This window comes from Gnatocerus cornutus, chromosome 2 (genome assembly GCF_029298725.1).
Source record: "Gnatocerus cornutus isolate USDA-ARS CGAHR chromosome 2, icGnaCorn1.1, whole genome shotgun sequence".
NCBI classification, from domain to species: Eukaryota; Metazoa; Arthropoda; class Insecta; order Coleoptera; family Tenebrionidae; genus Gnatocerus; species Gnatocerus cornutus.
Genome location: NC_142234.1, coordinates 6,516,551 through 6,532,843, shown reverse-complemented (window position 1 = coordinate 6,532,843; position 16,293 = coordinate 6,516,551). Strand labels below are relative to the sequence as shown.

Sequence of the window (16,293 nt, the reverse complement as noted above, 5' to 3'; positions counted from 1 at the left end):
TAATTAATTTCTGCTTTCAAGGATTGGAATTTAAGGTGTAATAAATGCGTTAAAATGTGAACATCCTCGTGTTTTCGTCTGTCTCTTCTATCGATCAAAGGCCTCGAAGGTCTAGAAATAAATCAGTATGCGGGTGTTCAATTTTTAATAAGAATCCGGCGGCGCCGTTCCCCAGAATTGAATATAATCTTTGGCATACCCATCGGCTTCCGTCCCTTTACATTATAAAACACAGTTATTTTGGTTTTAGAGCAGAAACCTGTTTTCCATAATTAGGTTTCGGTCTATCATAAATCCCTATAGCTGCACATTGCGCGGTGTAAACGAGCGGGTCGGGCGTAGACTTGACATTATGCGACCGAAGGATAAAACCAGGAGTTATGCGTCCTCCGAGATTCCCGAGTTAATTTGCTTTCCGTTGATGATGTCCCATCGGACTTGCCGCATTCCTGCGTCCCGCGCACCCATCGCACGACTTCGTTCGCTCTGATGCAATGTTGCTCACTTATTGATAGACTGGTTATTCCCTTCTTGGGATTCCCACAGGAACATGGAACAAACGCTTCAAATTAAACGGGTTCATTTGCATTCATGTTGTACAATGATAAATACGGGAGTGATGTTTCCGCCATGAGAATCAAATATTTCATGAGGTTAACATAGAGTTATCAATTTTTTATAAAAATGCAAGATACGATAGCTAGTAATGCAGCTGATACTGCAGAACTCTGCAATGAAAAATTTATTTCGCTTCGAATAAACTAGTTCCTCTTGGAAACTGGGGTTTAATATCACGGATATTTAATTGATACATTATGCTCTTTGTTACAATATACTCTTAATATCACTGCACTACACTAAGTTCATTGTGACCGCGCTGTAACTATTTAATATTACTTAAAGCTTTTTTGCAGTTTCCTCGAAAATCAAACCCAAGCGATTTTAAACTTATTTATACACATGATGCGACTTTATATCACATGTCGGAAATAAATTACTTACTAAATCAAAGAGTTTCCTCCATAAAATTATATTTTTCGCCAAGATCAAAAATGAGCTATGCCAATAAAACTGATTTAAACCAGACGAACTGCAATATTGATCGGTTAAGTTTAGATGCAATACTAGCGCGAGGATTTAGTGAAAGTGAACACCTGAACAGTTTTCACGATCTTTGATGTTATATGACTCCTATAATTTTAGAATTATAGCTTGGGAAACTTTTGTGTTATTTATCTAGATTAGATTTCCTGTATAAAGCAGATAAAAGCAACATTTTGAAATTTGCTAGCTTGCAATTGTAGCTTTTAGGACACTGACAATACAAAGAGAGACGGAAATTGTTATCTTTAGCTATAGTTTTCTCAGGTTGGCGATTGAACGAGTCCTTGACCTCTCTATGTTGTGGAATTAATAGCAAAAAGTTGCAAAAGTGGTGAATGTGCCGGGCGACTTTTTTAGTTTTGAAAATTCTGGGTATTTTAAGAACGAATTAATTTTTTGTAAAGCTTTTTCACTTAATAGGTGCCTATGAGAAAATTACAGACTTGACCGTGTCTAAATTTGGTATTTCTCTCGACTTGTGGCGGAACAATATCTTCCATAATGTCCCGTTCACGATTACGGTTCTCAGACGGACTCAAGAGAGCGGAAATTTAGCCAACTAAATGCAAGCACTTTCTTGAATTGGTCGTCTAAACTCTGTTCCATTATTGATTTGTTGACTTGTTTTTCCATAATTGTCTATAGCAAATGCAGAGCAGTCCCTTTAACCCTTTTCCATCTCAGAGCTCCAGCAGTAGTTGAGCATCTGATGTAATGAAATATGGTCAAAGTAAATCACTTCGGTCGTTGATCATTCTGCATATCGGTTTGCAATTTCCAGTGACCGCAATTGAACATGAATTGCAATGGAACATGTTTGGCTAATGTAGCGGACGTATGGACACATGGCCGCTTGTCTAATAATGATGGAAGAGTCAACATATCGGGAGTGAAACGTCGGTTATTTATAGATTACAAACTGGAAAATTGGTAGCTCATGAAGGATGGCGACATTGAAAACGTCTGAGTTGTGGCGGCAGCGTGCTACCGACGTTGTAAATATTTATTAAGGTGGCTGCACTGAAACGATCTGTTAAAAAATACACGAGGTTACTATTTATTTTGTTTTTTCTAGGTTTAAAGGAGACTTTTATAGGCTTAATAAAAAGCACACTTTCAATTCAATGAATAATTTTTTATCTATCGGAAAAGGCTTGGTACCTCTGGGGTCACTTCAGCTAATTTCTTTACTGGCCTTAAATAATTTACGACGTTGACATTTTGACCCAACCTTCTATGTTCAGAAAATCATTTTTTAATTGCTTTCATGACCTTTGACTATGCCCTCAAATGTCGAACCAACATTTGCATTTGCATTGTACGTGTGAATCTATACCAATCATTACTCCGCTATGTTATGAAACAAACCCATGTAATCAAACATCCATTTCTGCCATGATGAAAAACGTGCAAAAATGCTGAAACCCAAGTGAAAATTCAATAGTAGAAAAACCAATATCACGCTTTAGCAAACATAAATATAAAGGTTCATTAAACAATAATTTAACGTAAAATTAGTGAAACCAAATAGAGGAAATTTTCATATTTTTCATCCCAGAATCCAATCAGTGTGGCGCTTCAGTGCGTCATTCAAAATTTTCAAATAACTTTCAATTTCCCAGCGGAGTTACGTTTCGTAATATTCTTTGCGAATACAGCGAATTTCACAAAATCAAACACAATGGTCGTTACTTTACTGTTCAACTCTAACCCATTTTCTAAATATCATTTAGTTTTGACTGTTGGTAAAATTATTGAATTAAACGAGAAACATGATGTTGTCGTGAAGTGAGATAATGAAGACAGACTAAGAAGATTTGATTATCGCATTTGACGACAAAACCCAATGTGAACAGAGTGACAAAAGCCGTCTTCTGGGGGAAGGGTACTGTAATTATATAGCATAGAGTTCACACGTCTGTAACTAACTGTTGAGTTTACAGCTACAGCACTTAAAAGACGGATTCGGATTCAGTTTTAGTGCTTTCATTCATCGGAGAGTTTCTGCGACGATAGGCACTGCTTTTTAGCAAAAAGAAATAGTTACAAGAACTGGAGTTGCGAGAAGTTTATTAGTAACCTAATTTCTTAATTTATTAGATGTAGATAGAATAAAGGAAACAGTAGAAGGAATGATTTGATTAAAGGCAGAAAAGAGGTTTTATTGTCATCTTGAAAAGCCGTTCAGGAAAAACAAAACTGTTCGTGAAAGTAACCGAAGTTGTGAGATAAAAGTTACAAATTATCCACGCAAGAATATTTGCGCCAAAAGTGATTATTTTAACACCTGCTATCAGTCATAATTATAGTACCTTGAATTAAAGTAATAACACTGCAGCGCTGCTTTAACTGTTATAAAATATTATATTATATTGCCTGGAAAATGACGAAAAAGATTTAATTTAGAATTAATATAACGAAAACAAACGTCAACAATAATTATGTAAAAAGATTAAGTTATGTAAATTAGTCCCACTATGCGTTTTACTATTTGATTAAATTCAAATTATGTTAATAATTAAACATTTACCTTTTCACGCTGTAATTTAATTAGTCTCAATGTAGTTGATCTAAATCAAGTGTATGACAGAGTAGGGAGAGATAGATTCAATTAAACGTTGAAAAGTAGATTTCGTGGATTGTATGTAAATGACATTTCTGCTTAGGGGATATAGAAATGTCACCCTTAGAGTCTGCGATATTGTATTACATTTCACTCATGTACCTTTAATCTTTAGGTTGAATCAAAAAGCAATACTGGAAATTAAAGTTATTAATTTGAAGTTTAGTTATTTAGAGTGCAGTTGAAAATCAAAATAAAAAATATTTAAGGCTTAGTTTTTCTTAAGATATTAAGGTAAAGTAGCTGTAAATCCGATGTATATTTATAATTCAAAAACTTTGGCTTTTTTCTAACAAAAACTCTGAGTTGTTGACATGATGCAAAATTAGATTTTTTTAACATTGCCATTTTCTACCTCATGTTTAGATTTGGTCTTTAGTTTAATACTTACTTTAATAATGTGATCGTTTTTCCGCCAATCAAATGTCAGCAATCTTCAAATAGTTTCGAGCGTAACTTGATTTCAATTACATTATTGTGTAAACCAGCCCTAAAAGTTAAAAAAAATGAATCTTAGACAGCTACTTTTTGAACCACAATATATGCCAAAAACGCGCACGATCATACAGGGTGTCCCAGAACTCGCGCCCCAGAGAGAAAGGGCTTATGGAGGCAACAATTCTGAACCAAATATTTGAAACCATAATTTTTTAACTCAAAAAATAACCGAGATAAGACAAAAAACCTGTAGCCAATCCCGAAGCTGAACAGAATTTGAAAATTGGTAACTATGGACACACACTATCATCCATTGGTCAGTTAAACATTAGACTCTTGTTGCCTAGGAAATTGGGATGGCCTTTTACTCCATTTCTCGAATAAGCTTTCGGGATTGGTTGTTAACTTTTTATCAGTTCTTGAATACTATTAAACTTAGTCAATTTTTGTTTTGAAATTTAGCATCTGCATTGTTGTCGGCACCCTCCCTTGCTCTCTGGGGCGCGAGTTCTGGGACACCTGTGATGAACTAGAATAGGAGTATAATATGATTGTCAAATCTCTTAAGCTTTAAGAATCCTTTCTTAAATTTTTATTTTTAGACTCCACAAATGAACCTTGCTGTTCTAAAATTTAATGCGTTTCCCCATTCTGGAGGACATTGTCTCGATAACGTATTTTGAATTATGATAAATTCAACCAAAATCCAGTTATTACACTCCCGAGTTGGGAATCTATATATCTCGTAAGTTCAACATGGTTTAGAAACCCAATATGCGGTATCAACATACAAGCCACAAACTAACGTATACACAAGTGGGTCTTCCCGTTTAGAAATTACGTTACCTTTAGGCCCAAATGTGACAATCAGCTTGATGTAATCGATTGAAATGAAATTATACCTACTTGTCATCATAAATAATTAATTACTCTACAAAGCATTCCATTTTGATATTGGCTGGTGGTTTGGACCCACTTTATTTCCCATCTCTCTATGCTGATATTGATACTTATCTAAATGTTTTTCCTTGACTTTAATATATTCATACTTAGATTTGCATTTTCAAAGTATCATGTTCCGCTTTGTAATTTCCAGTGGTGTCTTAAGCATGTTGCAAGTTCGTTAAAAACGTACATTTTAATGGAGTATTTTTATGGTACCAACTAACAGTTATTTAAACCGTAGCCGTCGCATGTCTGCGGATATTACAACACCACACGTTACGGATGTCTTTGGTCGATAAACACAGCACCCTAAACAAGAAAACCCTCTAGCCATCCAGTTTAGGAAGCCGGCAGTTCCTCAATAGTTACATGTACGTGTGTTATTGCGAAATTAGTACCTGTTATTATTAATTATTAGTATCTAAATTGCAGACCTCTTCAACAAACCTGTTGTCGTAATGCGGTAAATAAAAATTTTTATCAGAAGTTTTACTGCGATAGATGCTGCGAATTCCTCTTACCTTAAGTTTAGAAGACGTTTACGACGGGAATTGCTGGCAAAGTCGATAAAAACTTTGGGGACATCGAAAAGAATTTTTCGTTGTAATTAGTTTCTGTAAACTGCAGCGCTCAAACACCAAAATAACTAATAAAATCAGAAATTGCTAAGAACCCAGAAAGGGTAGTAAAGGTTTCACGACCAAACAACGAACTGAAAATTGGAACGTGGAGCGCGCAATCTACACCTGCACTAAAATTTTATTAATTAAAAAAACTTCGATTTATGTGCGTGTTATGTCCCATCGGTAAATTTTCAGAGTAACTGTAGATTTATCGAGACATGCTCGACAATATCCAATACAATTCCCAGTGTATGGCATTTTCCACTACGAGTTCTAATCCGTTGTTTCAGTTGGAATGGGACCTCACTTTGTTTCACACATCCCCAGGTATTGTCCTCATCCTCCGAATTTAGCTACCCGTCAATGGTATCCCATAATTATTGTTGACGTTTAATTATCTGTCTCTGCGTATTTGCTAATTGTTTTCTGAAACAAAGAGTTGAAATCAACACAGGTTGACATAATGGTCGAGCAATGTGCAAATATAGTGAATTTCGCAACGGAGGACTTTAATTACTCCAGAGTGGACGCATTCAGTTGTACGTGCCAAATAGCTCGCAAATAAAGTGTGCAATTATGTAATAAATATTCAGAAAATGGGGGAATCAACTATTTATAATTACAAGGTGTTAATTTTTAGAATTGCGATACACAGATGTTTTAAGTGGAGGGTTAAAAGCTGCACATTGGACAAACGATTGGGTTTAATTTTGCAAAGTTTAAAGTGGATGTGAAATGGCTATTTTGTTTTATTCCTATTGTATGTGGATCTGCATGTTGAGGGCTTATATCCATAGTGTAATTGCATTAACTGGAGAGTAGATCATATTTCTAGGAGAAATATACACTCAGCAAAATACCACATTCTCATTCAGAGTTTTGGTTGTTGTAAACTGTATAACGTGCTATGATTAATGTAGCCCGTAAAATTTGAATTAACAAAAATTTTCACTTGAACATGCTGAAAACTCAATCAAAGTCAGCTGAATCTGAACAACAAGATTGTGTTATTGAGTTGTTTGCAAAAATACAATTTTTGTCTCTTGAATTGTAAGCACATATGGCAACGATAACTTCATTTTTGAGCTGTTAGTGTGGAAAAGCTTAAACAGTGCGGTAAAAAAGTGAGATTACACGCTCAGCAACTTTTACCATAACAAAGTATATTATCTACATCAATGTATTATTTATACAAGTTGTGCTTTTTACAAATCTCGGACTGTAAGCAGTTTACGTCTCTCCAGCAAATGCCGCCTGAGCCACAAACATTGCTGTCGAGCAGTAAAATCCAATTTACAGTTGCTCGAACTTAAGTAACTACTCTCACTTTTGTAAAAAGCTTAAGTTTGATAAATTATTTTTTTTGTTGGTTTAATTTGAAATTATCACCAGAGAAACGAGAACTAGTCAAATACCTACAGAAATAATTAAAATATGAATTTTTGAAGACGCTGCAATAATGATGGATGCTCCAAATCTGATATTTACCCCAAATTTTGAACTAGAAAGTTGCAGTTAATAACAGGAAACTTATGCTATATAATTAGCAGAGGTGCAAGTGGTTGTAAAAACGTGACTTCGAGTAGAATGTCCAAGTTTCTAATTGAGCATTTTGTCGTGTACTGCAAAACAAAGAAAAACACGACTAATGAGTAACTGTCAGAAGCTTAATTAAAATCTAACGTGTTTCGTTATCTAAAACTTATGCAATTCTTTCTAATTAGCTTTTTTCAGTTCATTCTTCTATCCTCTCACGAATGTTGAATGTGCTGACAATTGTTTGAGTTTGCTTTGATCTTTATTTACCGACTGGCTATTGTGTAGGTTGTTCTACTCCCAGCCTTTATTTTTCAAGAGAGCAGAACAAACGTCTTTTATACAACTAGTGACCGTTTCTGAACCAGAAAAATCATATTTTCCACTTGTTGTTTTCTAGGAGAGGGAAATTGGACGAGAATTAAGCGCGAAAATGGTACCCTCAGGCAGATGTGTGTGCTCTTCCAACCCTTAACGCTTCATTTATGAATTTTTCACCTCCTGTTTTCCTTCATCGATTATTCTTTTGTAAGCACTGCCGTGAAATTTCTACGCTGTTTGTCGAAGCTTCTCTTTCATTTGTAAACCGCTCGGGTCGACCCCAAAGTAATCGCTCCCCGATTGTCAAGTTGTCTTGAGCGAGCTGAACGATATTTAAATTTTTTAATCTCAAAGCATAGCGCCTTTCAATTGAATTTTTTCTTTCAAAGGTGATTCAATTTCTTCAGGGAAGGGCCCATTTAAACGGACTCTCTGATCGGTTTCAAGGTTGCAATACAAAATGAATTAAGAATTTATACGTCGTCTAAGATTTCGTACCGCGTCTTAAGGCTCTTATCAAATTTTCATGCATTTATTATTAGGATTTAATAATTTAAGGGATGATGTGCTTGGTACGTGTTGTGTAGATTTCTTTACAGGGTACGTTGTATCGCGATTAAAATTTAATGAATTTCAGAGTCGCCATTATTGCATCTAAATTGTAAATTTTTGATATGGCACCGTCATGATTATTAACATGTTATTTACATAGCGTTGCGTGTCGGCTAGCCATCGGATTTTTTTCGACTTGTTAGCACATTAATCCGAATTTATTAACACCCGAACAATGTTGTTCCACTAAATCATTAGAAAACCGCTCCGCATGAATGTCTCTTTAAGAATTCAAGCCGTGCGATAAGTACAATATGTTCGGACGTTCAGACACGATAAGCTATCTCTATAGCCTCTGCACGTATCGGTGTACAACTTCCTTAGGGGTTGGTCAGACGGCACGCAAAGATGTGCATAATAATTACAGAGGGGCGGGTCGCACCCTTCCCGGTGAGTGACGGTTCGCGTGTGAGAACTCGCTAACCGACCGACAGAGAAAATTGCACCCGAAGAATGCAGCCAGGATCCTAATAGATTTCCCTCCGGTTCTAGAATGTCTCATGCAAAAAGTTATCTGATGAGACTTCGACTTTGGCGTGCTTCTCCTTCGTTGATAGCTTCTTTCAAACATTATTAATTGCCTGCAGTTTTTTAACAGTTGGAGGAGATATTTTCCGACAGACAAGTTCACCACACTTTCCAGACACTTTAAAGATGGAATCGATCAGTGCCGTTAAGCGGTTTGACCAAATTTTGCGGTACTTGAAAGACTGTTTTTCAGCGTTTACAGTTGGTTTCATTTTTAATTGCAAATCTAAAAACCTAAAATTTTTAGTTTATGTTGAACAGTAGTTCAATATAAAATTTACTTTCGGGGAATTTTCACTGAACATTGATTTTCACTTAAATTTTCTTGGTGTAGAGGTTGCTATTTTGGAGATATTGATTTTGAATTAAATGCTTAGTACATACGTGCTCTAGGTCAAGTTGCTACAATATATTTAGTTGTGTTCTATTTTAATTAAATGACATGACCAGAACAAACACATTTTTTTCGGTAAGTGAATAAAAGGGGCTGTAAAAAGTGAAATGGGTTGGTAGCCTTATTGTCTACTTCAGAACTACCAAAATGATACATTTGCATGTTTAAGCTGTCACATGTCTACCAAATGATTTCAAATTCCAAAGTCTACTGAGACGCCGTTGTTATTCGATTCGATTACAATTTTAGCTTCAATTCGTGAGGAAAAAAGAACTTTAAAAAGGAGTTTCTGAAATTTGGAATTGTATATTGAAAGCTAAAGTTACGGCTATTACAACTTCATTTTAATAAAAAAGCCCATTCATTCTCAGGCGTCAAAACACAGAAATGAAACTTTAAACACAAAAATAAAATTAACGATGATTTATTACCGCAGAACTTACTTTTTCTTTTGACGTTGATCTATCTAAACTTTCCAACAGATTCATTTCTCCCCAGAATTATTTAGCATTGTGGATATGACTGTTTTCATGCATATTTCAGTCGCATCGATTGCTTGTTTCAGTTGAAAATTTCGGTTTTTCGCCGAATACATTTCGCTCGACCGAAATCGTCATTTTGAATTAATAATTAGATATATCGGATGCGACAGCTCTCGATTATTCAGTTTTGCCATCAGCGCAGATGTAAAAAATTAACGTTATTTTTTCGTTTTGCTCTGTTAAAAATATATTTAGCACGTGTCAGATTCGACATGCTACAACGTAAATATTTTTTGTCGAGTGGATTAATTTAGGTTTATGTTATAAAAATTTGAGATGAGACCTGAATTTTATTTTCTTTGTAAATTTACTTTGACATTTATCGCGTATGCACGCTGCAAGTTTCATCTACATGTTTCAAAGCAATTTATGTCTTATTATTTCAGGTTCTATTTGTTTTCATGAGAACATCAAACGTAAACGTTGGAAATAATCTCTGTCGGCATACAACGTAAAATGCAACGTCAAAGCTCTTATAGATAAAAGGAATTCTCTCATTATTTTATTAAAAGTAATAAAAAGATTAGATGGAGTTGTCTATATCGAAAATCAGATTAATAATGCACTTGACTACATTTTAGCACAATTAAACAGACTTCGGAAAAACTTTGAAATTTTAAACGAGGATAAAACTTCTTGGACACTGATAAAAGAATAACAAAACTCATCTCAATGTTGTGAGAAGAACAGACGTGACGACTGAGAAGCTTTTTGTATGATGCAAATGTACCGGAAAATTCCCGATGAAATTGTTGGTTAATTGGCTAGACACAAATGCCTCCAAAATATTTAGTTGAGCAAACAAAATATTTATTCAGTGTTCTATAACAGTTGCAAATATAATTAGTTTATGCGCCTTCGCAATAAAGTTCCCACCTGAACGACCAAACTCCAGCAGTGTCAAATTTGACATAAAACAGTCCGTCTGCTTAATGTCTTTAACGATTTACACCAACCAAATGATCAAAAGAAATTAATTAGTCGGTACAGCTAGCTTGTTACATGTAATTTCGCTGAAAGCATTTTATTTCAATGCAAATGGATTAGTTTGAGGCGGCGAGCCTGTGGAGCGATTTAACTTTCTGTCGTCAGATGGCAGACCGGAAATCAATTATTCTCGAGTATTGCAAGGGCCCCGAATGATCCCTGTTTTGACCCTGTATCAGGTGTCGCTTACCGATATTGCAAAAAGTTGTTTGCTTTTACGTGTCCGAAATAACTAAATTGAACATGAAAAAAACCTCCCTGTGCTTGAAATTTTCCCGATTTATAACAGTACTCCGTCTTATCCACTTATTCGAATAATTTCTCCCCTTTGAATATGCAAAATGCCGCATGAAGAATGATCTAATTATAATTCTTGAATATTTTAACGTGTACTTTTTTTCACATTCTATTAATATTGCATGAAATTTTCTGGAGCATAAATTATTTTTGACGGGCACTTTGCATTCCTACTTGCTAGACAGATTGGCTGTGATGCCGGAGTTTGTCCGGATCGCCGACGACAAAATTTGAATTATTGCTTCCAAATAGCGGAAAACAGCTGAATATAAATATTGCGATGGACCGAACGGCTGTTACGCAGCATAAATTAAAAAGATGAAAATAAACTGCAAAACTAAATATGCACACGTTATTTTTAAAGCTGCTTATATTTTCGAATAAATGATAAAAAAGCAACCACAAAAATAACCATTTTCCTCTGAAAATGTGTTTCAGTTTATAATAATTTCACCACCACACTCGTAATGGTTTTTCTCATGTTAAATGTCCCTTCTTCAATCTCTTTCGTTCTAAACAAAAAGATAAGTCAGCTCTACAAATCGTAACAACTTTCCCGTGCATTTTTCACGTGATTGTAGTTCCACTCCTACAAAAATTCCATCGTTCACCGGAAACCCCGTTCAACTGATAAGGAAAGTAGCAACTTTCAGCGCTCTGTAAAAACGAAATTGTTTATTATATACGACAAAACAATGTTTCTCCAGCCATAAACCTGTCGTGAACAATACGTCTTTACTATCCGGAAGCGTCCTGATGTAGGAAATGAAAATTCGGGTTTAATGTCGACTTTTAACTCCGCCTGTTTATTCCGACATTTATTATATTTTTGTCGTAAATACCGATGTTTCACTACAGGATAATAGAATTTATGAGTCGTCGCAAACGAAATAAGAATAAAAATATCCCTAATTTAATTTTGATTATGCCAGGAAGACAGGAAGAAAGCGAGCAAAAAAGATTTAAATAAATTAGTGGAGACTTTGGATGGTTGTGCGAAAAGTCCCCGACAAAAATATCTCTGGCTTAGGTTAAATTAATTTAGTGCGAACGTTCGTAATAATTAGTTTTACACACCTTAATCAATCTAATGTTCTGTGTGCGCGCCACTTAACGACTAAATATAAATCAGACTTCGTTACGCTTGGATGAAAAAATTGATCATTTTTCAGCAGTCTTCATATTTCAGAGAAAAGCGTGGGCACACCTGAAAAAGACTTTGTGACATATGTAAAAATAGCGCGTTAGATTAGCAGATGTTGTGTCAACTGGTCAGATGTAAAGCCTGGTATTTTTAGAAGCACAAGCTAAACTTAAACGAAGATATTACAACACGTGTATTTGAAGTCTTATAATTAGGGCATGAAACCTTCAGAATGTCAACTTTATTTCTTCCACGACAGCAATTGACCAGAAAATTGTTCGCCTCTGAAAACAATCTGTCATTCTTAGCCAAATTGCTTATTGTATAATTAACTTTGTATAACCACTGATACCCGAAAGCTTTGTCTTTGATACATTTTCAGACAGTTTAATTTTACCTTTAACGTGGGAATTGAAATCTTCCCACAAGCAATAGTTATAAACAGAAATCCAGCCGTCAAAAGCACCAATCAGCATATCTCCAAGCTCTTATTTAATTTCACCAAAGGCACAGTTTCCTCAATGCAACCGTCTGCAATAAAACGAAGAACGAAAGACATCGTTAATTAACAAGTTTTCTACCACATTCTCATTGTTTAGACCCACGTAAAGTCTTCATTACGAATGTGAGAAAGTGCCAGCACCTTGGGCTCTTATCTTCAAAGATTTAATAGCTCTTGAAAGAGCACGTCTGACTTAAAATGCAAATCTTGGCATCACGTTCTTTTTATACAACAAATAGCACAAAAAATCGTCAGTCATGAAACCTCTATTTCATTTCAAGGTAGATGCGGCAGAAAAGCATTCTACCAACTTTGGGGATAAATCCCAGATTAAGAACTCCATAAGTCCAATTAAAACTCTAGGTAAGTGGAAGTGAATCAGCGTTTAGTCGTATCCATAAATTTTTCGTGGAAAAATAAACCAATGCTTATATTTGAATTGCGCTTTTTTGTAGTGGCAGAATTTAATTGAATTGTGCTGATCTGCAAGTAATTATATTGAATTAGAGATGATAAAAATTGAAATATTTAAATTAATAAAAGTAATTTTGTAAAATTAAATTATAAATCAAATTATTTTCAATTGGATATGATGTGAAACCGTTCTGCGAATTCTCGTAGTAAAATATAAAATGTTTTAAAAATCAATTGCAAGGTAAATAATGAATAATTCTCAGAATTCATTGCGCTGAAATGAACAAACTGGTGGAAAATGAAATAATACTCCTATATTTTTTTTAATTTAGTATCCAGCTTTATTACAGTGGCAATGTTATAGTTCAGCGTCAATTTTTCACGTAATTACTGACATTTCCCTATAAAGTTTTGCAGTAAATTTCAAATAAAACATATAACGGAAAATTGGACCGTCTTTTATTAATCAATAAAATATTTGCTCACCTAATAGTGCATGGGCTTTAAAATTATTGTCATAAAAGTTATGTTACGAATAAAGTTTTGAGTTAATAGAGTGAGAAGCTTTAATTTTTAAATACCAAAAATAATTGTACAATGAATAAAATAAAATTGTATTTTAAACCTTCCTAAAGACCACATTTTGGTGGAACATGCATGGGAAAGTTAATTCAATCTGTAAAGAACATCTAAAACTCATGTTGAATTCAAATTTCTACAAGAATATGTTTTACGTGCTTGTTTTGTAGAAATTGAAAATCTGTATAAAATTCTAGACTTTGAGACCTATCTTTGTAGATTAAAAAATATCGCTGACCTAGTGACCTCAAATATTTTTTTAATTAGACCGAACGGTAAGACGATGTGATGTACAAAAATATCAACAATTTTTGTCACAATGACAAGTAAAAGACAGCAGTTGTATAAATGATTATAAAAACTAGAAAGACTAGAAATTAATCATGAACGAATCACTGAAATTTCCCTAGAAGTGGATGCTGAAAACGCAGAAAGACATATCTGCGCATTTAACAGTTTGATATTTTAAAGTATGTACTTTGTTTTAAAAGCTAAAACTAAAATTCAGTTCATATATTAGAGCAAAAAAATTAGCTTATCTCTTACGAGCTTATTAACGTGAATTTTTAATATAATGCAAACTGCAATACGAAATAAAGTGGCGACTAATGGAACAGCCATTTTACCTGATAAAATATGCAGGTAAATATTTAAAATATTTAGGTTATTTTGAGATGAAGGTGTTTATGTGAAATCAACAGAGTGGGAAATAAATTATAAATTTTATGACTACAAAGGTTTAATTTAGAATAACTACATATAAAAAAAGTTTAGATTGACAGGAAACGTTAAGAAACAGTTACATTCAGAGATAAGATTTTATAGTTTACATCTTTAAAGAATTTAAACTCACCATAAACATTAGGAAGTAGTGCACATAATCCATTTAATTGCAAACTGAATATTTAATTCTAGTGTATAAATGGTCTAGCAATGCGGTAAAAGTTAAGTTTACCTGTTCTTTACAACGCCAGCGGTCAGACCATTTTTAGGAATGAAATTTTCTGTATGCTTAAGGTTAAAAATAAAAATAATAATTTTTTTACTACTAGGTTGAGAACATGTTATTATGTCGTTCGAACTGCAAAACTAAATTTCTCCCCTACAAGTAGGTATTTAGATAAAAAAGCGTATTTTGAGTAGCTTTTTTTAAGCTAAATATTTAGTAGGTATGAAAACAAACGCCACGTATACGTCAAAAATAAAAGCTCATCTACCACACTCAACTTTTTCTTCAAAATACCCAAACAGAAGGTATATTTTCACTTACATGAAATGTGCATTAAATAGTAAAAAAGTGAGGCTAACTCATTTTTTCCTCCAACACAAACTTACATATAAGCCTATTTTTGTGGACCTAAACAGGACGTCCCAGAACGCTCGCACTTTTTTTTTAATGGGAAATTCTCCTTGAAAATCCTAGTTGATTGCCGTATTACACAATGTTCAGGCATTTATAGTTTTCAAGTTGCAAGCATTTAAATTTGATCATTCACAGCGCATCTTCGTGCAATTTAAGGAAATTTGTTTGCAGGTAACGTAGCAACAGAATGTTATCTAGCGATTTTTGGGCTGTGATTGGCCAATTTAAAGTAGTTGTAACTCAAAAACTGTAAGGGACTAAACATTGATAAAGAATTCCTTATTAAAAGGAAGTGCGAGGGTTCTGGGATACCCGTATGTCCCCGTAGTGAAAAAAGTAAGAGAAGACTTTTTGGCCCTCGTTTTTTAATTTCTCTCAATTCTTTGGTTCTCAAGAAATAATAACGATCGGGCCAAAAGTCATCTCTCCTTTGGTGTATAAATACTATTTAGTATCATTTTGAAAAAATTTGATCGCTAAGTTGATATTGATTCGTTATGTTATGTCCAAATTTACATATTCGGTTGTCAAAAAAATGACACTAAAATCCTGACTTCTCGTGTCGGTAGACGACGCTTTCTACAACTGACGTTTTATATTACGCTCTACTATTCCTGTCAGTTTACCCAGTTTTTATGTTACTCCAGAAAAGGGTTTACGTGATCAAAGCAACGCTTATCCTACCGCTTTGTAAGAGATAGTCGGTATTAAACCCAAAGTAAAAATAAGTATACATAGGTAAATAAATTATTAATCCGATTTTTATTAAAACTTTCCGTAGCAAAGGCACTGCTTTAACCATAATAATTGCCTTGGTGCACTTGTTAACAACTGCAAATGAATAGTGCATTTTTTAATTTTTCTAATTAACACCAGCTCCTCTGCTATGGTAATTAGCATAATGTGAAGGTTTTGCAACTCATTTTTATGTAAACTCCAAGTTAATTATAAACCACCTAAAATTGTGGTTGCAAGTATTATTAAATTCTCACACGTCTGTTTGTATAATTTTCCAAATTCGCGACAAGCTTCTCTGTAAAGTTTTATTGAGACACCTTAAAGCCCTCAAAACAGATGTAGGAGTCAAAACGGAATGTCAGATTTTATTGACAGCGTCAGTGTGTGTAAATGTGTTTTTTTAGAATCTCATTTTATTGCTCCGTTTATGATCGATAAAAAGCTTGTATATTTTATTCGAGGTTTTTGCATACCTGGTTGTCGATTTTTGGGGTTAATTGTTTCTGCTAGAGGGTGTTTGTGATATAGTTACAATTTAACACGCTCCAAGCGTGTTATTGTTTGGATAACGATCTTGTTTTAAGAGATATTTCGTGATTATGT

General features: G+C 34.2%; 1 protein-coding gene across 4 annotated transcripts in view; it reads left to right on the top strand.

Moving 5' to 3' along the window:
- The window catches only part of LOC148178344 (uncharacterized), a 165,968-nt gene that overhangs the window by 33,594 nt on the left and 116,081 nt on the right, over window positions 1–16,293 (top strand). Inside the window, exon 1 of one of the 4 annotated variants that reach the window (XM_088030841.1) lies at window positions 12,941–12,959. The exons of the other annotated variants lie outside the window; for them this stretch is intronic. The gene's annotated coding sequence lies outside the window, so the exon portion shown is untranslated. Of the gene's footprint in view, window positions 1–12,940; window positions 12,960–16,293 lie in introns of those variants that run through there. 4 annotated transcript variants of the gene reach the window in all.